The following is a 27,346-nucleotide window of genomic DNA, read 5'->3' as shown; positions in this document are numbered from 1 at the left end:
AGATTGTTTTGTGATTGAAGTGTGTTTATTCCCGTGCTAATAAGTGGAGGGGGTTGTAAAATGGGCTGGGGGTATGGTGGAGGAATGTCCATGGCAGAGTCCAGTCTATTTGTTTCACAGGTGCATTGTCCAAAGGGGCATAGGAAGTGGAGCAATGGCAGTTTAAGGATGGACAGGGTGACATAGTGGGACAGAAGGGTGACATTCAGGGGGGTCTCATTTCCTGGCGGGAGTCTTGGCAATGTTCTCTGTCTTGTTCCTGGATCTCAGGGACCGTTTGCGGGGTGGTTCTCCATCTACAGGGGGTGGGGTGCTGGTGTCCTGTTGTTCCTGTAGCGGTACCTCCTGCCCACTAGCGCCGGCGGAGATGGAGGGCTGTTCATCGTCCACGCTAGTGTCAGGGGCCCCTTGCTGTACCACTGTGTCCCTCCTGGTGTTCAGAAGGTCTGCCAGCACCCCTGCAATGGTGACCAGGGTGGTGTTAATAGACTTCAAGTCCTCCCTGATCCCAAGGTAGTGTTCCTCCTGCAGCTTCTGGGTCTAGTGAAACTTGGCCAGTACCGTTGCCATCGTCTCCTGGGAATGATGGTATGCGCCCATGATGTTGGAGAGCACCTCGTGGAGAGTGGGTTCCCTGGGCCTGTCCTCCCCCTGTCGCACAGCAGTCCTCCCAGTTTCCCTGTTATCCTGTGCCTCTGTCCCCTGAACTGTGTGCCCACTGCCACTTCCCCCAGGTCCCTGATTTTCTTGGGTTGGTGGGTTTGCCTGGGTTCCCTGTAGTGGTGGACACACTGCTGATTGATGTGTCTGGGGACAGAGGGATGGGCCCGCTGTGTGGGTGTTGTGCTGGTGTTTCCTTAGGGGGGAGGCTCTGTGGGGGCTTGTGACAGTGTCAGGGGAACCGACTGTCCCGAGGTCCCTGATGGGCCGGACTGGTCATCTTGATCCAGTTGTGCAGAGCTGCTGTCATAACTCTGGGCCTCTTCTGTCGGGGGACTGGATATGTCTGGCACCTCCTGTCCGGTGACATTGGGTAGGGGTCCTGTTGGGGTGTAAATGCATCTGTGTGTGCCATCTTGTGCAATGGGTGGTTGACCCTCTACTCCAGTGCTTGCATTATTGGCTTGGTCCCTGTGTGATTGGTAATTTTGGGGCATGAGTGAGTCTCTGTAGTGGACATGCTTGGGCGATGGGTGTCCATGCATTGGTGTTACATGCAGGGCTTGGTTTTGGGATGTGTGGGTTGTGTTGGCGGGGTATCTGTGGGTTGTTGGGGTGATGGGTATGAGGGTAAGGGTGGGAGTATGTGATGGCATGCAGGTGGGGTGGGGTGGTAAGGTAGTAAAGATTTGCCTTAGCAGAGCCCATTCCTCCTGCTACTCCTGCGAGGCCCTCAGGATGCAGTATTGCCAAGACTTGCTCCTGCCATGTTGTTAGTTGTGGGGGAGGAGGTGGGGGTCCACCGCCAGTTCTCTGTACAGCAATCCGGTGTCTGGAGACCACGGAATGCACCTTCCCCCGTAGGTCGTTCCACCTCTTTCTGATGTCATCCCGTGTTCATGGATGCTGGCCCACTGCGTTGACCCTGTCGACAATTCTGTGCCATAGCTCCATCTTCCTAGCAATGGATGTCTGCTGCACCTGTGATCCAAATAGCTGTGGCTCTACCCAGACGATTTCCTCCACCATGACCCTGAGCTCCTCCTCAGAGAACCTGGGGTGTCGTTGAGGAGCCATGATGTGGTGTGGGTGATGTGTGAGGTGGTGTCTGTTGTGATGTGTGAGGGGGTGTGTTGGTGTGTGTTGTTTGAGGTGCGTGGATGTATGTAAGTGATGGTGTTGTGTGTCTGTGGATGCTGGTGTTGTTTTAGGTAGTGTCTCTCTCTGGCCTGCTTTCAAATCTCTGGTAGTAAGGGTTTGTGGGTAATGTGGGTGTGTGCTTTATATTGGATTGGGTGTGTGGGACTGGTGTGTGTATGTGTATCAGGTGTGTGTATTTCGATTTGTCCAATGTGGTTGTGTTTTGTAAGTGTGTGTGTATTTTTGGCGCGGTGGTGTGTACCGCCAATGGATTACTGCGGTTGAAACACCGCCTCGTTGATTCATGGGTCATGATAGTGTGGGCGTATTCTTGTTGGCGTGACAGTGTCTGTTTTGTTATCGCCAGTTTATCACTGTCCTTTGGTGTGGCGGACTTGTGTGGGTGTCTGTATTGTGGCGGATTCCCGGGCTGTGGGTCGTAATACCTGTAGCGGAATTCCGCGGCCGCAACGGTATGTTGGCGGTCTTCTGCACAGCAGTAAGCGGGATTTACCACCAGGGTTGTAATGAGGGCCTTAGTGTTTTCTTACACTCCCAGCGACCCCCTACACACTACACTAGGCCTGGGGTCCATTCGTGGTTCGCATTCCACTTTTGGAGTATATGGTTTGTGTTGCTCCTAGGCCTATTGTGTCTTATTGCATCCTATTGTATTCTACAGTGTTTGCACTACTTTTCTAACTGTTTACTTACCTGATTTTGGTTTGTTTGTATATTTTGTGTATTTTACTTACCTCCTAAGGGAGTATATCCTCTGAGATACTTTTGGCATATTGTCACTAAAATAAAGTACCTTTATTTTTAGTAACTCTGAGTATTGTGTTTCTTGTGATATAGTGCTATATGATATAAGTGGTATAGTAGGAGCTTTGCATGTCTCCTAGTTCAGCCTAACATGCTCTGCTATAGCTACCTCTATCAGCCTAAGCTGGTAGAACACTCCTAATCTACTAACAAGGTATAACTGGACCTGGCACAAGTTGTAAGTATCATCAGGTACCCACTATAAGCCAGGCCAGCCTTCTACATTGGTGGTGCAGCAGTGGGATAAGTACTTGTAACTGCTTTACCACTTTGTCATTGGTACTTTTCATAAGAAAAACAGATTCCAAATACTTCAGGATATACACAGTTAACCTAAACAGTTTAACTTCTTTCTCTAAACTTTCTAAAAAGTTTTAGAAAAGTTTTCAAACGTTTTAAAAAGTGTAAAAAAGTTTTTCTCTTTTCTCTAAAAGTTTCTAAACTTTTTTCACTCTACCATAAACTCTTTCTAACAATCATGTCTGCAGTAGAACTCACTCCCACAATTGTCCAGGCAACATATGGTAGTTTAAAGTTTAAAGGTTTGAGGGGTCTCTGCATTGAAAGGGGTTTAAGTATTGGTAAGAATCCCACAAAATATCTTCTCCTTAGCCTTCTCCTAGAAAGTTACCATAACCAGCCTAGCCCATCCCAGGATCAGGAGGTAGGGGAGGGAGGTACCCAGCCAGACTCAGAGGAGTCCCCTGAGGATGCTGGGTTAGGATTCTTCCAAGGATCTGCCAGCTAACAGGCCATCTAGTGACACTGGTAGTGGGAGGGGGTCACACACTAGCAGGGCACCTTTCACTCCTAAAGGCCATGTTACTAGAGTCCAGCCAGTTAGGGACAGGTCTAACTCTGCCAATTCCCACCTTTCTTCTGTGTCTCCCAATTCCCAAGCCTCCCACCCTGAGGATAACTTAATGGAAAGGGAACTCAGAAAGCTGAGGTTGGAAGAGGCCAGGCTGAAGCTTAAACAGCAGCAGCTGGCCTTAGACAGGGAATCTCTGGATGTGGAAAGGGAAAGGCAGAGGTTGGGGTTAGTTCCCCATGGTGGCAGCAGCAGTGTTTTTGATAGCAATCTTGTGAGAGAACAATATTCCAGAAACCTGCATAAGATAGTGCTCCCTTACAAGCAGGGGGATGACATTAGCAAGTGGTTTGCTGCACTTGAGAGGGCCTGTATGGTACAGTTGGTCCCTCAAAGGCAGTGGGCTGCTATCTTATGGCTATCGTTCATTGGTAAGGGTAGGGATAGGCTCCTTACTGTCAGAGAAAGTGATGTTAATAACTACAAAATTTTGAAAGATGCACTCTTGGATGGATTTGGTTTAACCACTGAACAATACAGGATTAAGTTCAGCGACACCAGAAAAGAGTCCTCTTAAGACTGGACAGACTTTGTAGACTGTTCAGTGAAGGTCTTGGAGGGTTGGTTACATGGCAGTAAGGTGACTGACTATAAAAGCCTGTATATTCTAATCCTGAGAGAGCATATTTTGAACAATTGTGTGTCTGATTTTTACACCAGTACTTGGTAGACTCAGACCTGACCTCTCCCCAAGAATTGGGAAAAAAGGCAGACAAATGGGTCAGAACAAGAGTGAACAGAAACGTTCATACAGGGGGTGACAAGGATGGCAAGAAGAAGGATGGTAAGTCTTCTGACAAGGGTGATGACAAAGATAAAAAACATTCTGAGTCTTCATGAGGCCCACAAAAATCCTCTGGGGGTACCACTTGTCCAAAGAAAACCACCAAGGCTCCCACTACCACAACCCCAACTGCAACCTCTAGTACCACTAGTAATAGCAGTGGTGGTGGGAAGTCTACTACAAATAGCCAATTCAAGGGTGTAGCTGAGGTCACCATTGGCAGTGTAGTTGGGGTTGGTCTTGTTAGGGAGACGACAGAGGCTGTTTTAGTCTCTAATGGTGGCATTGACTTTGCCACCTTTGGTTGCTTGTCCCCTTAATATGGGTAAGTACAAGCAACGTCCCCTAATAAATGGTGTTGAGGTTGAGGCCTAAAGGGACACAGGAGCCAGTGTAACTATGGTTATAGAGAAACTGGCTCACCCTGATCAACACCTCCTTGGTCAGCAGTACCAAGTGACTGATGCTAAAAAAAAAACACTTAGCCACCCCATGGCTGTTGTGAATCTCAACTGGGGAGGTTACTGGTCCAAAGAAAGTTGTGGTAGCCACTGAATTACCTGCAGATTGCTTACTAGGCAATGATTTGGAGACATCAGCTTGGGCTGAAGTGGAATTGGAGGCTCATGCAGCAATGCTGGGCATTCCTGGACATATTTTTGCTTTGACAAGGGCTCAGGCCAAAAAGCAAAAAGGACAGGGAAACTTGGATCCTGGAACAATGGACCAAGTGCTCCCAAAAGCTAGGGGTAGTAAGGATAAATCCTTGCCCACTATCCCTCCCTCACCAGAAGATTCCCCTTTTGAGGAAGAGGAATCCTCTCCCTGTGCAGAACCTACACCAGAGGAGCTGGCAGCAGGCACTGCTGAGCTTTTGGGTGCAGGGGGCCTGCTAGGGAAGAGCTGAGTGTGGCACAGCCGGCCTGTCCCACACTAGAAGGTTTGAGATAGCAAGCTGTCAAACAGCAGAATGGGGATGTCAGTGATAGCCATAAGGTGTATTGGGAAGACAACCTCCTGTATACTGAGTCAAGGGACCCTAAACCTGGAGCTGCCAGGAGATTGGTCATCCCTTTGCAGTACAGGGTGTTTCTTCTTACCTTGGCACATGACATTCTTTTGGCTGGGCATTTGGGCCAGAGTAAAACTTGGGACAGGCTTGTTCCCCTGTTTCACTGGCCTCATATGTCAGAGGACACCAAAGAGTTTTGTCGCTCTTGTGTGGCCTGCCAAGCCAGTGGCAAGACTGGTGGCACACTTAATTCTACTTCCTGTGGTTGGGGTGCCCTTTGAAAGGGTAGGGGTTGACATAGTTGGCCCCCTTGACCCTCCAACAGATTCAGGCAATAGGCTTACCCTTGTAGTAGTGGACCATCCCACTAGGTATCCTGAAGCAATCCCCTTAAGGACTACTACAGCTCCTGCAGTGGCAAAGGCCCTCCCAGGAATCTTTTAAAGAGTGGGCTTCCCTATGGAAGTGGTATCAGACAGAGGTAGTAACTTTATGTCTGCATACCTCAAAGCAATGTGGAAGGAGTGTGGTGTAACATACAAGTTCACTACCCCTTATCATCCACAAACAAATGGTCTTGGTTGAGAGGTTTAATAAAACTCTCAAAGGTATGATAATGGGACTCCCTGAAAAACTCAGAAGGAGATGGGATGTCCTGTTACCTTGCCTCCTTTTATATACCCAAGAATTCCCAGCATTGTTTCCAAATCATTGCCCAGTAAACAATCTACAGGTAATTCAGTGGCTGCCACCACTTTCTGTGGACCAATTATCCCCCCCCCCCCCCCAGTTGAGATTCACAACAGCCATGGGGTGGCTAAGAGTATTGTTATGTGCATCAGTCACTTGGTACTGCTGACCAAGTAGGTGTTGAACAGGGTGGACCAGTTGTTCTATCACCATAGTTACACTGGCTCCTGTGTCCCTGTATGCTTCAACCTCAACACTGTTGATTAGGGGTAGTTGCTTGTACTTACCCATATTAAGGGGACAAGCAACCAAGGTGGCAAAGTCAATACCACCATCAGAGAACAAGACCAACCCCAACTACACTGCCAATGGTGAGCAGAGCTACACCTTTGAATTGGCTATTAGTAGTAGACTTCCCACCACCACTGCTATTACTAGGGGCACTAGAGGTTGCAGTTGGGGTTGTGGTGGTGGGAGGTTTTGTGTTTTTCTTTGGACAAGTGGAATCACTTGCCGAATGGCCTTTTACTTTACATAAATAACACCAAGGCTTTTTCTGATTGTTTGAAGAGAATCTGGACCCACCACCCCCAGAGGACTTGTGTGGGCCTGATGAAGACTCAGAATGTTTACCTTTTGTCCCCACCCTTGTCAGAAGACTTACCATCCCTCTTCTTGCCATCCTTGTCACCCCCTGTACGAACTTTTATTTTCACTCTTGTTCTGACCCATTTGTCTGCCTTCTTTCCCTATTCTTGAGGAGAGGTCAGATCTGAGTCTACCAATTACTGGTGCAACAAATCAGACACACAATTGTTAAGAATATGCTCTCTCAGGATCAGATTATACAGGCTTTCATAGTCAGGTACTTTACTGCCATGTAACCAACCCTCCAAGGCCTTCACTGAACAGTCAACAAAAGCTGTCCAGTCTTGAGAGGACTCTTTTCTGGTGTCTCTGATCTTAATCCTGTATTGTTCAGTGGTTAAGCCAAATCCATCCAAGAGTGCATCCTTCAAAACTTTGTAATTATTGGCATCACTTTCTCTGACAGTAAGGAGCCAACCCCTACCCTTTCCAGTGAAAGATAGCCACAAGATAGCAGCCCGCTGCCTTTGAGGGAGCAACTGTACCATAGAGGCCCTCTCAAGTGCAGCAAACCACTTATTAATGTCATACCCCTCCTTGTAAGGGGGGACTATCTTATGCAGGTTTCTAGAATCCTGCTCTCTAACAGAATTACTATCTGAAACACTGCTGCTGCCACCATGGGGAACTAACCCCAATCTCTGTCTTTCCCTCTCTATGTCTAGGGATTCCCTGTCTAAGGCCAGCTGCTGCTGTTTAGGCTTCAGTCTGGTCTCTTCCAACCTCAGCTTTTTGAGTTCCCTTTCCATTAAGTTATCCTCAGGTGGGAGGCTTGGGAATGTTTGGACACAGAGGAGATTTGGGAATTGGCAGAGAGAGACCTGTCCCTAACTGGTTGGACCCTAGTAACCTGGCCTCTAGGAGTGAAAGATGCCCTACTAATGTGTGACCCTCTAACACTACCAGTGTCACTAGGTGGCCTGCTAGGGGGCAGGACTTTGTAAGAACCCTCCCCAGCTTCTTCAGGGAACTCCTCTGAGTCTGACTGGGAAGCCTCCCCTTTTTCCACTCTCTTCTGAGATGGGCCAGACTGGTTCTGGTCATCTTGTAAGAGCAGGTTAAAGAGAAACTCTTTTGTTGGATTCTTACCTATACTTAAACCTCTATCCAGGCAGAGACCCCTCAAACTGTTATAGTTTAAACTCTCATAAGTTGCTTGAACAATTTTGGGAGTGGGCTCTACTGAAGACATGATAGAAAAGGCTTAAGGACAGAGAGAGAAAAAGTTTTAGAGCTTCTAGAAAGCACAGAGCAAAAACACTTTTGGAAAACTTTAAAAGGTTTTCAGAACTTTTCAGAAACTTAGTAAAAAGTTTTAGAGTAGAAAAGTAAACTGTTTTAGTTCAATACACATATACGGAGGGCCTCTTTTTTAGAACGAATTCACCCTCCTGGGACCAATCTTGGTGGCCACAAATGTTAGACCCTCTCCCCACGCCTGTATTCACTATAAAAATCCTAGGAGTAATTTTCAATTCCAGCCTGTCCTTTAATGCTCAAAAAACCAAACGTTCCTCATCTTGCTTCTTTTTACTACGCAAGATCAGGAAGATCGTTCAGTATATACCTTTTGAATTGCAAAACAATGAAACTGCAGAACTTGTGTTATCAAGGCTTGACTATTGCAGTGCCCTCTACATAGGTATTCACCAACATTCCTTGCAAATGTTGCAATATCTTCAGAATGCAGCAGTAAGACTTTTGAAAAAAGTTCATTGGCTGCCAGTAAAGAAATGCGTCAGATTTAAGGCTCTTTGTCTCGCTCACAAAGCCTTGTATGGAGAGACCACTCCGAACAATCTTACCTGGTATTATCCCAGTAGGCCACTTCAATCTGCTAGTTATTGTACAATAAATGCGTGTAAAATTAGGTCTGACTGGTAGGGGAAAGTTTCACCTATGCTACATCGCATCTCTGGAACAATCTACCAGAACAGCTGAGAAGTCAATCTAACCATCTGATTTTTAGGAAACATCTTAAAACCTGTCTGTTTTTCAGTCTTTAAATGAGAGGCAACAATTCAGCGTATATCGGCAGGAGCATAGTCAGTATGGTTAACACAGCACCCAGGTACATTTGGCATTTGCATGCTTTAGAAAACAAATTTTAAATTTCTAATACAAAAGGAATAAGCTGTCAGCAAATGCTCCTAAAAAATTTGGGTCGATAATGAATAGCCACAAATTTATACTTAGTGAGAAAAGTCCAGTTATTATGTTAGGAAGTAACCTTCTTTATATAAGTTGGTATTCAGATACAAGATGAAGACTCAAGAGTTAATTTACTTCCAGGCTTTACAAAAGAGGATTTACCTCCAGATTTAATTTGCAAAGTAAAGAGACTTGGATGTTTACAAGAAAATAAACTAGATTGATTGAAAGTGCAGAGCCAGTACAAATCATGGTGAAACCAAATATAGCAAATCCACACACTCTTCAGTACAACCTTACAGGTGAAGTAGAGGAGGGAATTGTACCGGTCATTGACAAAATGATTGAGCAGGGCATTCTAAAAGAAGTGCTAATGAGCACATTTAACTCTCTAATTATGGGGATTAAAAAAACAAGTGGTAATTCGAGTATGAAACAGGGAGTGAGAAAAATAAATACTATTGTTGTCTTATGCTGAGGTATTGTATTATAGAACATGCAAGATCCAATGCCATTATTTTACTTTTAGGTGAGTCACAATTATTCATTTTGTGAAATTACATTTTGTTATGCTATGTTTTCCTGAAAGTTTATTGGTTGTTGTCATTATTACCTCATCATGAACCATGTCTATAATGTGTTCCCTCTGTCTGAAAAATATAAAATGTACTGTTTCTGGGATATTTCCTGGAATGTTTTTGCCCTTTTCCAAAAGGCAGGCTACATTCAGTCCACTTACTGATTTTATTCTTAAGAACTTTCCTTTGTTTTTAACTAAGCAGACTCTATGTTAGTTTGCAAATTTGATATTATAGAATAACTTTTTCCATTTCTTAGCAGACAGTTGTTGTGTTGGTCAGTTTATTGACTTTGCATCTAGAGTTATTTCAAATTCTGGCTGTTGATATACTTTAGAGGTTACCTTTATGTGATCCTCTTGCAAATATTATTATGACCATTTCTCTGACAGCTTAACCATGTTTTTGCCTCCTGTAATTATTTTAAATCTGTAATATAGCCTTATAGCTTGTTGTAGCTCCAAAGGCAAGGGCCGTAACCAAGGAAGATGTTGTTTAATGGCCAGTATTGCCTGCCATGGCAGACTATAAGGCTATTACTGCATTTTCCCCATGAGGACAAGATATGTTAATTAATAACACAAAAGAACCCCCAAGACTGAGGTGGGTGAAACACCCCTGTGGCTCTGAAACATTTGTTTCACAGGTTTTACTGTGATTTTTTAACAGTTAGCAGCTGCATGCAGGGCTACAGCAGTTAATTGTTTAACATTCACAGCCCCTGGTTCTTCCTTGGCTTGGCCAAACTGCTTTTTGTCATTCAGGTGAGCCAGGAAGATTCAGGAGCTGAGCAGAAGCCCCAACTCCTCCTCCCGAGACACCACTAACACTGTGAGCTATGGGAGGAAGAAGAGGGGAGGCTCCTCCGTGCCCTGCTGCGCATTCTCTATCTTTTGCTTTCTTCTGACCAATCCATATATTTTGGAGAGGCAGAGGCTGTGTACTAGGACATCGTAATGTTGAGCGCAGCGGGCCTATCTCAGGGTTTATACGCTTCTGCTGCTCCATTGGCTTCAAAGGAGATCTCAACATTCACTGTTCTATGCTTTGTCTTGCCAAGGTTTGATTCCAGATCCTAGTCCTTGGGTCATGATCCAGTGGGGCTCAGCAGACGCCGGTCCCCCACATCATCCCTTTAGTTAATTTATAAATAAAAAGCACCAAGACATTGATGCCTTGTTGGCAGAATTATGTACAATGACTTTACCATGCCATTTGCAAACCATATTGTTTTGATTCACGCGTTTCATGCGCTGTAAATGGAAAGACGGGGTTATGAATAAGCAGATTGGGTTGATGATGTCTCCATATTCACAGAGACCTTTTCCAGCAAGCGATCATGGTTCTTGGTGAACCAAAAAAGTATATTTATTCATGCAGGAAAGTACCATCTTGCCTGGCATGTTACCCCCATATTTCACTGTATATATGTTGTTTTAGTTGTATGTGTCACTGGGACCCTGCCAGCCAGGGCCCCAGTGCTCATAAGTGTGCCCTGTATGTGTTACCTGTGTTATGACTAACTGTCTCACTGAGGCTCTGCTAATCAGAACCTCAGTGGTTATGCTCTCTCATTTCTTTCCAAATTGTCACTAACAGGCTAGTGACCAATTTTACCAATTTACATTGACATACTGGAACACCCTTATAATTCCCTAGTATATGGTACTGAAGTACCCAAGGTATTGGGGTTCCAGGAGATCCCTATGGGCTGCAGCATTTCTTGTGCCACCCATAGGGAGCTCTGACAATTCTTACACAGGCCTGCCACTGCAGCCTGAGTGAAATAACGCCCACGTTATTTCACAGCCATTTTACACTGCACTTAAGTAACTTATAAGTCACCTATATGTCTAACCTTAACCTGGTAAAGGTTGGGTGCTAAGTTACTTAGTGTGTGGGCACCCTGGCACTAGCCAAGGTGCCCCCACATTGTTCAGGGCCAATTCCACTGACTTTGTGAGTGCGGGGACACCATTACACGCGTGCACTATACATAGGTCACTACCTATGTATAGCTTCACAATGGTAACTTCGAATATGGCCATGTAACATGTCTAAGATCATGGAATTGCCCCCCCAATGCCATCCTGGTATTGGAGAGACAATCCCATGATTCCCCGGGTCTCTAGCACAGACCCGGGTACTGCCAAACTGCCTTTCCCGGGGTTTCACTGCAGCTGCTGCTGCTGCCAACCCCTCAGACAGGTTTCTGCCCTCCTGGGGTCCAGCCAGGCTTGGCCCAGGAAGGCAGAACAAAGGACTTCCTCAGAGAGAGGGTGTTACACCCTCTCCCTTTGGAAAAAGGTGTCAGGGCTGGGGAGGAGTAGCCTCCCCCAGCCTCTGGAAATGCTTTGATGGGCACAGATGGTGCCCATCTCTGCATAAGCCAGTCTACACCGGTTCAGGGATCCCTCAGCCCTGCTCTGGCGCGAAACTGGACAAAGGAAAAGGGAGTGACCACTCCCCTGACCTGCACCTCCCCTGGGATGTGCCCAGAGCTCCTCCAGTGTGCTCCAGACCTCTGCCATCTTGGAAACAGAGGTGCTGCTGGCACACTGGACTGCTCTGAGTGGCCAGGACCAGCAGGTGACGTCAGAGACTCCTTCTGATAGGCTCCTTCAGGTGTTGCTAGCCTATCCTCTCTCCTAGGTAGCCAAACCTCCTTTTCTGGCTATTTAGGGTCTCTGCTTTGGGGAATTCCTTAGATAACGAATGCAAGAGCTCATCAGAGTTCCTCTGCATCTCTCTCTTCACCTTCTGCCAAGGAATCGCCTGCTGACCGCGCTGGAAGCCTGCAAAACTGCAACAAAGTAGCAACGACGACTACTGCGACCTTGTAACGCTGATCCTGCCGCCTTCTCGACTGTTTTCCTGGTGGTGCATGCTGTGGGGGTAGTCTGCCTCCTCTCTGCACTAGAAGCTCCGAAGAAATCTCCCGTGGGTCGACGGAATCTTCCCCCTGCAACCACAGGAACCAAAGAACTGCATCACCGGTCCTCTGGGTTCCCTCTCAACACGAAGAGCGAGGTCCCTTGAACTCAGCAACTCTGTCCAAGTGAATCCCACAGTCCAGTGACTCTTCAGTCCAAGTTTGGTGGAGGTAAGTCCTTGCCTCCCCACGCTAGACTGCATTGCTGGGAACCGTGTGTTTTGCAGCTACTCCGGCTCCTGTGCACTCACCGAGGATTTCCTTTGTGCACAGCCAAGCCTGGGTCCCCGGCACTCTAACCTGCATTGCACGACCTCCTGAGTTGTCCTCTGGCTTCGTGGGACCCTCTTGTGCAACTTCGGGTGAGCTCCGGTTCACTCCACTTCGTAGTGCCTGTTCCAGCACTTCTGCCGGTGCTGCTTGCTTCTGAGTGGGCTCCTTCTTTTGCTGGGCGCCCCCTCTGTCTCCTCACGCAATTGGCGACATCCTGGTCCCTCCTGGGCCACAGCAGCATTCAAAAACCCTAACCGCGACTCTTGCAGCTAGCAAGGCTTGTTGGCGATCTTTCTGCGGGAAAACACTTCTGCACGACTCTTCACGACGTGGGACATCCATCCTCCAAAGGGGAAGTTTCTAGCCCTTGTCGTTCTTGCAGAATCCTCAGCTTCTACCATCCGGTGGCAGCTTCTTTGCACACACAGCTGGCATTTCCTGGGCATCTGCCCACTCCCGACTTAATCGTGACTTTTGGACTTGGTCCCCTTGTTCCACAGGTGCTCTCGTCTGGAAATCCATCGTTGTTGTATTGCTGGTGTTGGTCTTTCCTGCAGAATTCCCCTATCACGACTTCCGTGCTCTCTGGGGAACTTAGGTGCACTTTGCACCCACTTTTCAGGGTCTTGGGGTGGGCTATTTTTCTAACCCTCACTGTTTCCTTACAGTCCCAGCGACCCTCTACAAGGTCACATAGGTTTGGGGTCCATTCGTGGTTCGCATTCCACTTCTAGAGTATATGGTTTGTGTTGCCCCTATCCCTATGTGCCCCCATTGCATTCTATTGTGACTATACATTGTTTGAACTGTTTTCTATTGCTATTACTGCATATTTTGGTATTGTGTACATATATCTTGTGTAAATTTGATATCCTCATACTGAGGGTACTCACTGAGATACTTTTGGCATATTGTAATAAAAATAAAGTACCTTTATTTTTAGTATATCTGTGTATTGTGTTTTCTTATGATATTGTGCATATGACACTAAGTGGTACTGTAGTAGCTTCACACGTCTCCTAGTTCAGCCTAAGCTGCTCTGCTAAGCTACCATTATCTATCAGCCTAAGCTGCTAGACACCCTCTACATTAATAAGGGATACCTGGGCCTGGTGCAAGGTGTAAGTACCCCTTGGTACTCACTACAAGCCAGTCCAGCCTCCTACAATTCATAGCATAGTTGCTTTACAATGACTTATAGAGAACAAAAGTTCCTTTTGTTTTGTAAATTCAGGGCAGTTATTTGGAAGATGGGATGAGGTGTGATTGTCGTCTGATGCAAAAGTGTTTCTTTACTTCTGTTCAAGAAATATAACAGTCAGGTACGGATACCTTTAACCCTAAGTTTCCTTTTCCCCTGTTTCTTCTTTCTCTGTTCCCTCTCTCAATCTGTTTTCTAAAGTCTCTTCTACATTTGATGCCCTCTGTGCACTATTTGTGTTGCATCAAACTTCTGGTAATAGCCTGATGGAGACACATTCCTCCTGGAACACGTTGAGGCCTAATGCTGGTCCAATTCCTTTCTAAGTCGGTTTTTCCCAGCAGTTCCTTGACTATCTGAGCATTTGTCTCCTCCTCCTACACCACGGGATACTATACTTCCTTAGTCTGTTCTTCTACATCTTTTCTCTCTGGATCTTACTTCCACATCTTTACGTCCTCGCATCCAACCCTTTTCTGTCTTGTCTGCCACTTCACGGGTCGTGCTGGGCCCGTCTGTTTTGTGTTTGTCTTTTCTTGACCTTTTTGGTTTCCTATACCGTTGTGATGTTTTCCTTTTTCAGGTGTTGCAGTGCTTGGGTCCTGTTGGAGGATGAGTTCCAGGTCACCAAGTAAGCCCTTATCTTCCCCTCAGTTTGAGATGTGAACTCCACTGAGCTAACTGGACACAGCCTCGGCGGACAGTGGCATTTAAAGCACCGAGTACAAGGCCAATTCCTTTTTTCAATAAAATGTCCCTTCCTAGATCGCTGAAAAAAGTAATAACATTCTAAGTGGCCAGGGGAGTAAACAACATCTGTTAATTCATTACAAGTATTACAGGTATCTCACTAGGATGTCAGTCGTTGAGACCTTGAGTTGCGGTGGTTCCAAGCTTCCTATCTACAGACGCCAAGAGCTGTTTTACCGCTATCAGAAATGCAGCTCAAACTAATGACCTTTCTTGTTTCTGTAAATGCTTTCTTTCTCCAAAGTATAAGATCATTTTTTTTTTATTCGTGTTCATTTACAATCTCTGACTCTATTTCTACAGGTGACTGAAACATGAACAGAAAAAGGAAGGTTTTAATTTAGTGAAACACCTTGAAAAGTGTTATTCTAGGGAACGGTAAAACATTCCAGAGCATTAAAAGGAGAAACACATTCTAAGTGCGAGAAACGGTGAGGAACCTGGAGCGGAAGAAACTGCTCAATGTGGAAGTTGTCAAATCCTGAAAGTAAAATGACCATTAATGTTTCCAAGTGTCATTTCCTGAGCATGAGTAGCCTCTGAAATATAAATGGAACACAAGAGTAAATTGAAAGTCTGCATCGGCTAGTTGTAAGAATATTTTAACTTAAAGGAAACAATTCAAGATTAGGCGAGCAAAACATTTCGGCAACAAATGATACCCATGCAGTGCACTGGGGAATATTCAGTGTTGTAGATTCTCTCTGATGGTTTATGAGAAATGCCTGGGATCCACAAACCGCAAACCAGCAAAACAGTATCTGTACACATAACATGACAGAAGTGTCAGGACGACCAGTCGCCTCCATGTAAAAGAGCGAGCTCTTGTCCATGTCTCCTGTGATTTGTAGAGAGAAAACATTGTTTAAAAGAAACAAATTGTAACTGATCTTTCTCAAATGTCATTACAGCAAAGAGGCTGGAGTATCCTTTCCAGTACAGAAAGATTCCCCCAATAACTGTCTCTTGGGGTGATCGGAGTAGTATCCTGCTCCGCCAAAGTCGATCATATACCTGCCTTAGTCGTATAGTAAAACATCTGGTATTGGCTCAGAAAGCTTCAAATGGGCCAGTGCTTTGCCACTGATAATTCCTAAAACCACTCTGGCATGCCCTAATCACTTGTCATTACTTGAATGAACAAATATACTTAAAAGGCAAACGCTAAACCCCAAAGACCTTATCAGTGCTTTTAAAACTCTAAAATCAGATGTGATAAACTGCAGTCACAATATTAGTCCAATTCAACAACAGAGGCCTCACCAGGGCATAACTTGGATAAAATGAATCCATGAGAGGCATCTTAGTAAATACAAGGGCCTCCTCAGGGAAGGTTAATAAGACAAGCTACATAGGCTGCCTTTGAAAGTAGGAAAATGATCTCCAGATAAAAGCTATAATTAGTTAAATACAATTGTTAAGAAGAGCATCTGCAGTTTGTTTTAGATGTTAATGCTGAGTGTAACATAACTGAGTACAGACTCTTGAATTAGATTAATTCTTAACATGGCATGTACCCAGGAACAAACCAGACATGGAGATACATACATCTCAAATAAGAGCAATAAATGTGAGAACAGCTTTAGTTATCAATCCCACCTCACTGAACACGAGAGAACTCACACTGGACAAACACCTTATCAGTGTCCTGAATGCCAGAAAGTCTTCAGTCACAAATCCTCTGTCAGTCAACATGTGAGAATCCACACTGGGCACAAACCTTATCAGTGCTCTGAGTGCCAAAAAAGCTTCAGTCAGAAATCTAGTCTCACTAGGCACTTGAGAACCGACACTGGACAGAAACCATATCAGTGCTCCGAGTGTCAAAACAGCTTCAGTTTTCTGGGCAGTCTCACTCGACACATGAGAATCCACACTGGGCAAAAACCTTATCAGTGTTCTGAGTGCCAGAAAGACTTCCGTCACCAAACCTCTCTCATTTTACATCTGAGAAGCCACACTGGGGAAAAACCTTATCAATGCAATGAATGCCAGACAAGCTTCAGTAAGAGAGCGTGTTTAATTCAACACGAGAGAATCCATACTGGACACAAACCTTATCAGTGTTCTGAATGCCAGAAAAGCTTCAGTTCAAAATAAGGCTCACTCAACATGAGAGAACCCACACTGGGCTAAAACCTTATCAGTGCTCTGAATGCAGGAAAAGCTTCAGTCACAAATCTGGTCTAGCTCGTCATGAGAAAACGCACACTGGACTAAAACCGTATCACTGCTCTGAATGCCAAAAAACCTTCAGTGAGAGAGCTAGTTTAATTCAACATGAGAGAATCCATACTGGGCACAAACCGTTTCAGTGTTGTGAATGTCAGAAAAGTTTCAGAGTGAAACAAAATCTCACTAAACATGAGAGAACTCATAGTGGGCAAAAACCGTATCAGTGCTCTGAATGCTGGAAAAGCTTCAAACAACATTCTGGTCTCGCTCAACATGAGAGAACTCACACTGGACAAAAACCGTATAAGTGCTCTGAATGCCAAAAAAGCTTCAGCCAGAAAGTCAGTCTCACTGCACATGAGAGATCCCACACTGGGCAGAAACCATATCACTGCTCTGAATGCCAAAAAAGCTTTAAGCACAAATGGTTTCTAACAATACATGAGAGAATCCACACTGGGGAAAAGCCTTATCAGTGCTCTGAATGCCGTAAAAGGTTCAGGCGGAAAAAACGTCTCTCTATACATGAGCATTTACACACTGGGCTAAAACCTTATCAGTGCTCTGAGTGTCAGAAAAGCTTCAGGCGGAAAATCTGCCTCATTCAACATGAGCGCGTACACACTGGGCTAAAACCTTATCAGTGCACTGAATGCCAGAAAAGCTTCAGTCAGAAAGACAATCTCATTCGACATGAGAGAACACACACTGGGCTAAAACCTTATCAGTGCACTGAATGCCAGAAAAGCTTCAGTCAGAAAGACAATCTCACTCAACATAAGAGAACACATTCTGGGTACAAACCTTATCAGTGCTCAGAGTGCCAAAAATGTTTTGGTTGTAAGATCAGTCTCATTCGACATGAGAGAATCCACACTGGGGATAAACCTTATCAGTGCTCTGATTGCACAAAAACATTTAGCCAGAAATCTAGTCTAGCTCAACATGAGAGCACTCACTCTGGTCCAAGACCTTATCAGTGCTCTGAATGCTGGAAAAGCTTCAGTCGAAAATCTGGTCTTGTTCAACATGAGAGAACTCACACTAGATAAAAACCTTGTTATTTTTCTAAATACCAGGGAAGTGTCAGCTGGAGATTCAGTTTGATTCAACATGAGAGAACCCACAACGAGAATGAAAATTATCAGTGCTCTCAATGTGACAAAAACTTCAGTTGTAAATGCAACCTATCTACATGAGAAAGACAGTGCGGGAGAAAAAAAGATGCTTACTGTCAACCATGGAGAGGAGAGTTCAGCATTGCAGAACATTCATATGACGTAGCCACAAAGATCTAAAGCCATTGATTGTCCTACAAACTGTCTACTGAAAGCACACTGTGATTGGTGGAAATACTTGAATTAACCTTACTTCTTAGTGACTATTTGTGGCCTTATTGCATTCAGTGTGTTTTGCTCCTTGTGTGCCAAAGAGCCACAGCACCAACCCACAAGGATAAGTTGATCCTGAACTTTGAGGCCACGCCCCTATGATCTGGAACACAAATAACCTCAAACTGTTTCCAGCCTTAATGAGCCTCAACAGGGAGCTGCAACAGGAGTTCTTTCATCGTAGGTCTCTGTGGAACCAACAGCAGTTCAAGACTGTGCCACTTAGAGCTGATCATTGAGAAAAACTAAGGCCCGTATTTATACTTTTTTAGCGGCGCATTTGCGCCGTTTTTTGACGGAAAAGCGGCGCAAATTTACAAAATACAATTGTATTTTGAAAGTTTGCCCCACTTTTGCGCCAAAAAGTGATGCAAACGCGGCGCAAAAAAAAGTATAAATACGGGCCAAAGGTGATGGAAGCACTGGAAGTTAATCTTGGCAACATTCCAACACATCATTCTTTAGTCTTTGGACCACTAAAGACAATGCCAACCATATGCAAACCATTCTTGGCACCACCATAAATAGTCCTAAATACTTCTGTTATGAGGGCACACAGCATACTATTATAAAGATCCACTTAAGTGGCCTCTTTCCATTTCCAGTATGCTACAAATGGAACCTGCTCCCCATCTGCCGATGAAAGTTTCACAAGCTTTAGAATCACATCAGATACATCCAAGAGAGACTCACAGATAATCAGACATATTCATAAACTACAATAGGACAATTAAGTATGACAGAATGCTATTCACAAACCTATGTGTGAATGTGTGAATGTCCGGCCTTTCCCAGCTTTTTCGGCGACGAGTTGTCTGCCCCGACTGCAGAGTTTCCCCACATGTTCATATACTTTTTAGAACTAAATGCGGGAGGCACAGAGGGGTTTGGCTGCAGAATTGTAAATATTTATCAATAAAGGGAAGAGGATAAGGAAGGGGTAAGGAGGAGTTTACGGAAAGAAAAGCACTCACCCACAAAGGAGTAAGCCCATTTTAACTTACACTCCACAGTTCTAAACTTACTACATCTACAATGTACCTAAAACAGTTGTAAATATACTCCAGCTCAGAGCAGGAGTAAGTCCAACATCACACATAGCCATCCACTGGAACTGAAACTAGTAAACAATCGAAATATGTGTAATTTAATGGAAAACAATATCTAAAAAGAAAACATTTTATTATTTTAAAATGTTTTAATAATGTTTTAATGTAAACACTAATATAACCTTCATTTTCAGTAAAGTATAATTACATTTGTTATACTTAATTCTCTACATCACATGTAATAATTAATCATGCATGATAAAATGATACTTTAGGTGGGAAACCTTTAATTTAAGCTTACAAAATGTGGGCAGTGCTCTCCCTGTGTAAAAAGATGGGGAAAATTATAAATGTTTATTATTCTAGAAGAAATGAATTGTTTTTATTTTAAATATTAGTGTAAATTAATAAAATATACTTTAAACGTAGAACACAATTAAAAAAGGCTACAACACTATTAACTTGTATTTTAATTAACAAATTAACTTATTTTAAATGTGCTAAATAATTTTTTGAAGAATTGTATAAAAACATCCCACCTGAAGTAAAATCATTGTATTTTCTCATGATATTCTTAGAATTACTACACTGTATTGTACTGTATTAGGCACTTACAGAGCACAAAGCTACCCTAGGGCTTCCCAGCGCTATAGTGTGCTACACATTACACAGCGGTGACGATGTTAAACATCTGCCATCAGAGCCAGGAGATCAACAAGACTGTGCGAACAGCTGTTTGCGTAATGGCGATTCCAATCAGCAGTCTGCAAGGTTGTAGGCATAGAATCCCATAGCTTGGAGACATTGTACTGGAAAGATCGTCCACCTCTTCTCGCTCTCCTGATCGCCGGAACCACAGCCAGGCAGGAGTTAGAAGAACGCAAGCGTCTTGTAGGGGTAAAAGGAGTGATCAGTGCATTCCCAATCTTGGGACCCGTCTGGGTGATCTGCGAGCAATGCATTTGCCTTACACACCTCCGCTCAGAGGGGACACAGCCTTAGAAAAAGCTATGTATGGAATTAAGTTAAATAATGTTTTTAATAGTTACAATGTATTCTAATTAAAAGGTTAACTTATTTTATGAAATAATTAGTTTTAAAATGTGTAATTATGTAGCATTCTTTTGAATTTATAGGTAGTTTTGAAAGGCAGAATACATTATTGTAATTTATCTTTATTTCCAGTAGGGCTCTATTTTTAAGTCTCAGCCGCCATTAGTTTCTAGGGAGGGGTTTTGCATTATCAGTGTTGGCTTTGTGCGGTGCTGCACTTCTCATTGCTCCATTCTGGCTGTAGTAAGTCACATTTGTATATTGTGCTCCACCTCTATTTAAGGGTGTGAAATTAAGTAACTTTACGCTCGTAATGGTGAATAGCTAAAAGTAGAAACATTACTCTATGAGCATCATTGCACATTTAGGTTACTCACAAGTGTAGGATACCTTTGTGAATAGCCCTCACGGTGCCCAACTTGACCTGATTGTTTCATTTTTGTGAACCGGGGTACTTGGCTGTTATTGAAGGAAATGGGACGACCCTGCGAGAACACCAGAGCACTTGTCCGATGTGTTTGTTTGACTGAGGAGTGGCAATGAATATCTTTAAGTAACTTTTCTGGACTTGCTACATCATTGGGCCTCCTGAGAGCCTCTTGTAGCAGCGATCTGATATTGCAGTAGTATGATCAGGTAATGTCTCTGTGTTGTTAACCATGTTATCATGATTTGCTGTTATATTTTTCCTTCTCCTCTTCCTTTTACCAGACCTTGTTGTATTTACCACCACATTGGTGCTGAAATGTCACTTGCTGTTAACTGGTTTTGAGGTTCTCATATTTTTCATGTGCATTTTTTTGTTTGATGAACAAGTTTTTACCCTTGGTCTACGTCTACAATGTAAGCACCAAGAGCCCAAAAAACCCTATATTCCAGCACCTTGATCTGCCTTCAGTGGTATTCTACCTTTTCACTTGGATAACTGAGATATGGGTGGAATAGCGGATCGACGTTTGAACCTGCAGTGGTATACCATGATGGTTACAAGTTTCATGTTCAAACCATCAGCGTGAGCTCCAGTATGACGCTTGTTCCCTCACCACGTTCTGTGCTTTGGTTCAGATCATCAAGTTTGAACCATCTCCGTAACTTGGGACCTCTAACGACTTTGCAGCTGTTTTAACTGCCTGACATTTGATGCGTTTTGGTGGCCATAGATTCAGGTTCAACAGGACGGCCCAACACTACCTTGTGGGCATTTTACACTTCAAGCCACTTCTGTGCAGCTCATCACCTTCTGAGACTGACTGAGCCCAAAATCTCGCATCAAATTCCAGTGTTAATCATCACCGGAGCCCAGACGTACCAGTGCCCCTTCGAGAATGCCTAGCAAGGCAGCTACTGTTTTGTATACTGATTGTTTGTGATGTTGAATATGTGACTAACTGTATCCTGTATTTCCTTTAGGTCAGTTGTTTTTGCTAATTAATAATCCTTAAATCACATATATACTTTTGTTTTTGCTTCTGGGTAATTATTAAATAATCCTGTTTATCTAAACTTGCTTTGAATGTTGAATGTCTGTATCTCATTTAATTACATTGTATTGAAATTTCTGACTTCCACTGATTTGTTTTACCCTTGCATTAGGCCTTAATGCTGAAGCCACGTTACCAAAAGCGAGCTAAGGGCACATTAGTGGAAAACACATTTACCTTTACTTGCCAAAGTATGGGAAAAGCAAAGCAGGCTGATTCCAGACACCAGACTATCAAGCTGACAAAGTTACTGGTTTATACAGAATGTGCACCAGACTGTAGGTGCAGAAAGCAGAGGCCATGAGGGTGGCTACTGGTAGCTGTGCCCCAGAATCAGAGACTTGCACCCTCTCTCAAACAGTTGAAATTGCTAAAGCTGCTACCCTTCCTACCTTCAGGTCTCAACAACTAAGACTGCCCACTCATGTCATAACAACACTTGCACTGTTACCGGAGTCACTGTGTCCTCTGCTGTGTACAAGCATGTCACATAAACACGTTCTGTTGTGCTTTGTGTACAGGCTGCCCCCCTTTGTATTTAAATGAGCTTCAGTGATCAGACACCCCGGGCTCCCCTCTCTACTAGTGCGCATGATAATGTGAGCACTGGAACGTGATAACAACCAAGGACTATATGGAGAAATAATAGGCATCCAAGTCACACGGCCCTGGGTATGTCGTTCTGTATTACTTTTCAATTTATGTTAATATGCAGCAGTTTTCCAGGTTACTTTTTTCTTAGTTTATCACTTTATATTGTTCTTTGCTCTGCATCAGGTAAACATGTGAGGTTTGACACAGGATATGTTTCTGTTCCTTGACAATGACAAAATCCCTTTGTTCTCAATTTTGTAAGCATGCGTTTTGTCGACATACTGGTCTAGGATGGACCTTCTCAAAGCAGAAAGTGCTGTAATAGGAATAATAATTCATACATATTTGAAATTGTCAGAGCTTCAGATTGTAACAGAAAGTGCTGAAAATGCTCCACTTTGAAGAATATCACATTGTGACGCATTAACAGTCCTCTTTCACTCTTAGGAACCATCTCCTCTCTAATCACACATTGACTGTCTTTGCCTTGGACCATGTACAAAGCTCTGATGCCTTTCAGCAATAGTCATGGTATACTAATAGGACACATATAGACAGGGAAATGTGTTCAACTTTGAGTAGCACCCATCTCTCTTACAGTGTGGTGTGGGGAGCAACATTCTGTGTACTGGTTCATTCGTGGGTGAATGCTGTGACCAGATAAGTCAGACACATGAAAGCACTGTCTTAAAAGCTCTTTGTTTTATTTGGTGTGTAGCTTGTAACCAACTGGAGCTGTGGCTGGAAGAGCTATGGTATTTACGGATTAGTATATAGGGGGTCATTATATAGGGGTCAGCGATAATGTGGCAGTAGTACCATCAACAGGCTGGCGGTACTTATCGCAGCATTATGACATTGGTGGGTTGGCTGAAGCGACCCCGCCAATGTACCACTCTGACTGTCATGGTGGTAACAGCCGCCGGGCTAGAGATATCCATCTCCAGCCCAGCGGCTGCCATTGTGCCACCTGCGGGATTATGACCCCACCTACTGCCGTGGGTTTTGTGGCATTCGTAACACCACGAAAACCATGGTGGTACGCCCTACCAATGACACAGAATTTGTTCCCTGTCACTGATAGGTGCCCCCCACACCACCTACCATTCCAAAGACCCCCCAACCCCACCTCCCAAAACACCCCCCCACCCCATACATCTATGCCCCATCACACACACACACACTCATTTACATATACATACATGCATGCATACATCCAATCACACACACATCCGCACACACTTCCAAACATACACGCACTTACACTTCCATACATGCACACATGCAATCAACACTCAACACACACCCGCATTCACGCACACACATACATGCACACACCCCCCCACAAACACACAACACCCCCACCCCGCTTCGGAGACCCGACTTACCTGGATCCAAGGGGTCTTCCGGCAGGAGACGGGACGGGGCACTGCTACTGCCAGCAGCACCTGCCAGCAGAACATCGCCAGGCCGTATTATTTGTCATAATATGGTTGAAGCCTGGGGGCTGAGAACATTTTGTTAAACATAGTGTGGTATATTTAAGCACCCCTAGCGCCACCTTAGTGCCGCCATAGTCTACTTTTTTTATGCTAAGGCGGCGCTAACATGGCATTTTCCCTGCACCATATTTACAAAGTGTTGCAAAGCATGCATTGCGCCACTTTGTAAACCCTTGCGCCACATTAGGCCTGTGCCAGGCATAATGTATGCAAGGGGGCGTTCTGGCACTAATGGGGGTGTAAAAATCTGTGAGATTCCTTTGCACCATTTTCTATCTGCATTTCGAATGCCTGCTTTCTGTAGACGTTAAATAGAGGCTCCCATATATTCAATGGTCCTCTGGGTGGTTTGCAGGACTAGCGTATACATTTTTGAAGCTAGTCCTGCAAAGTGCCGGACTAGCATCAAAAGTTTTGACTCTAGTCTCCCCAACTACCTCCATTGTGCACTAGGTGCAGCGACACTTTTCATAAATATGCCCCAATGTATCATGGCGGTTGGAGTGAATACATAGGTGGCCATTATGAACATGGCGGGAAAGACCGCCGACCGCCGTGGTGGTGGTGAACAGAATCCCGCCGGCAGCAGCCAATGGAAACCTGCCATATAATGATAGAAAAACCCAACCCCGCCAAAAATTCCGACACCACAACTTCCCGCCAGGGCCCTGTCTGCGGGAATCCCAGGCCACCCAACCCCGCCACCGCCAAGCACACCCACATCCCGCCCTCCAAATAATGATGCACAAATCACCTCGGCGGACAATGGAGGCCGGATGACCATTGGCAGCTGCGACCAGCAACGGGTTGCTAGTGGGCCCAACATCAACCAGTGCACGCATTGGCTAGGCCTAGCACCGACACACCTGACACACATCCACAACACCATAGAACACCCCCAGACACACCCCATAATCCCTTGCAACGAAACCAGGACCAGAAGACAGAGAGCACCAGAGGGAGAGCACGCCGGCAGACAGGACACGCATTGCGACCTACACGTGAGCACCCAAACCCGGTCCCTAGTCCCGACGCCATCCACCACCCTCACCATGTCCCCCCCAAAAAATCCACGCTTCACCGAAAGGGAGCTAAGGACCATGGTGGATGAGATCCTAAAGGTGGAGCCACAAATTTTCGGGTCCGAGGTGCAGCACACACCCATTGCGCGGAAAATGGAGCTGTGGCAGACCATTGTTAACAGGGTGAATGCAGGTGGACACCATCCACGCACCAGGGACGACATCCGCAAGAGATGGAACGACCTGCGGGGGAAGGTCAGGGCCATGGCATCCATACTATGTTGCCATATGACACTCAAGCTAAAGTCATAACAAATTTATATAAAATCTTAAACAGATTTCCCGAAACTGGATTAGAGAATGTGAGGAATCGTTGGAACGCTGGTCTACCGAACCAGTTATCACCCGAGGAGTGGTCAAAGGCCCTACAATATGCCCGAAGGGTGTCTAAAACCCCAGGTTCAGATACACCCAATTCAATTACATACACCAGACGTATCTCTCACCTGCTCGGCTGAGGCGCATGTTCCCTGGTTCTGACCCTCTCTGCCCTGGCTGCGGCTCCCTGTCGGCCCATTTCTATCACATGATTTGGGAGTGTGGTCCCCTGGAGGTGGAGTGGCCGAGGATAGTGACTGATATTTCAGAGATAACAGACCATTTATTCCTGCTAGACCCCGGCTACTGCTTATTGGGAGTTAGGATAAGGGAAAAAAAGCACAGACACATACATAAGTTTGCAGACCTAGCACTCATAATGTACAAAAGATTGATTGCAATGAACTAGAAAGCCTCTAAGGCACCAGATTTGAAAACATGGCAGGCCTTGCCACTGCGCTGGGCACGAACAGAACATCATGTATTACGCAAATTATCAGACAAAGGTCAGACACACACTGGATGTGATGCCTGGGAAACATTTGTCACTAAATTGGAAGTCAAAAACGACGAGCGTCCACCATGAAACCCGACATTACTGTTCAAACCAGCCCGCTCCCTTCACCTCCTCGTGCAGTCTCTATCTTTCCATCCAGCTGTCCATCCGTCCATCCGTCCATCCATCCACCCACCTACCCATCCATCAATCCATCTGTCCATCCGTCCATCCATCCACCCACCTACCCATCCATCAATCCATCTGTCCATCCGTCCGTCCAGCCATCCACCCACCTACCCATCCATCAGTCCATCTGTCCATCCGTCCGTCCATCCATCCATCTCTCTCCCCTCTTCTCTGATCGCTTTCTCTCTGTTTCCCCCTCTACCTTTCCATCCATCTCTCTTCCCTTCTTTCCTCCCTCTCTGATTGCTTTCTCTCTACATCTTCTCTCCTCTCTTTCTCTCTTACCATTTCTGTCGGAGGCTGGCCTGGCTTATAGTGGGTACCTTGTGGTACTTACACCCTGTGCCAGGTCCAGTTATCCCTTATTAGTAGAATAGAGGTGTTTCTAGCAGCTTAGGCTGATAGGAGGTAGCTATGGCAAAGCAGCTTAGGCTGAACTAGGAGACATGCAAAGCTCCTACTATACCACTTATATCATATAGCACAATATCATAAGAAAACACAATGCTCAAGTTACTAAAAATAAAGGTACTTTATTTTAGTGAGAATATGCCAAAAGTATCTCAGAGGATACTGTCACTTAGGAGGTAACTAATATACACAAATTATATGTACATAAACCCAAAACAGGTAAGTAACAGTAAGAAAAGTAGTGCAAACAATGTAGAATCACAATAGGATGCAATAGGTAGACATAGGTCTAGGGGCAACACAAACCATATACTCCAAAAGTGGAATGCGAATCGCGAATGGACCCCAGACCTATGGGAGAATGTAGAGGGTTGCTGGGACTGTGAGAAAACAGTAAGGGTGTCCAAAATACCCCACCCCAAGACCCTAGAAAGTAGGAGTAAAGTTACCCTACTGCCCCAGAAAGACACGATAGTCGTGATAGGGGGATTCTGCAAGAACCACAAGCACCAGCAAAACACTGAAGACGGATTCCTGGACCTGAGGACCTGAAAAGGAAGGGGACCAAGTCCAAGAGTCGCGATAGTGTCCGGGGAGGGCACGAGCCCAGAAAACCCCGGATGAAGGTGCAAAAGGGCTGCTTCCGGGTGGAAGAAGCCGAAGATTCTGCAACAACGAAAAAGGCTAGGAACTTCTCCTTTCGAAGGAAGATGTGCCACGGCGTGCTGTATGTTGCAGAAGTGTTTCCACGCAGAAATACCGCAAACAAGCCTTGCTAGCTGCAACGGTCGCGGTAGAGGTTTTTGGGTACTGCTGGGGATCAGGAAGGACCAGGATGTCGCCCCTTCTAAGAGGAGACAGAGGGGGCGCTCAGCAACTCAGAGAGACCCCCGCAGAAGCAGGCAGCACCCACAGAAGTACCGGAGTAGGCACTTAGAAGATCTGTGAACTCAGTCACAAAAGGAGGGTCCCACGACGTCGGAGGCCAACTCAGTGGGTTGAGCACTGCAGGACGGAGTGCTTGGGACCCAGGCTAGGCTGTGCACAAAGGAATCCTTAGAGAAGTGCACAGAAGCCGGAGCAGCTGCAA

General features: G+C 45.1%; 1 pseudogene; it reads left to right on the top strand.

Annotated features, from left to right (window-relative positions):
* Positions 1-13,850: 13,850 nt before the first annotated feature.
* Positions 13,851-27,346, top strand: part of LOC138287267 (zinc finger protein 208-like) — a 130,383-nt pseudogene continuing 116,887 nt past the window's right edge.

The sequence above is a fragment of the Pleurodeles waltl genome, chromosome 4_1, assembly GCF_031143425.1.
Source record: "Pleurodeles waltl isolate 20211129_DDA chromosome 4_1, aPleWal1.hap1.20221129, whole genome shotgun sequence".
Taxonomy (NCBI): Eukaryota; Metazoa; Chordata; class Amphibia; order Caudata; family Salamandridae; genus Pleurodeles; species Pleurodeles waltl.
Note: the sequence above shows the minus strand (reverse complement) of the source record. Positions and strands in the feature narration are given on the sequence as shown.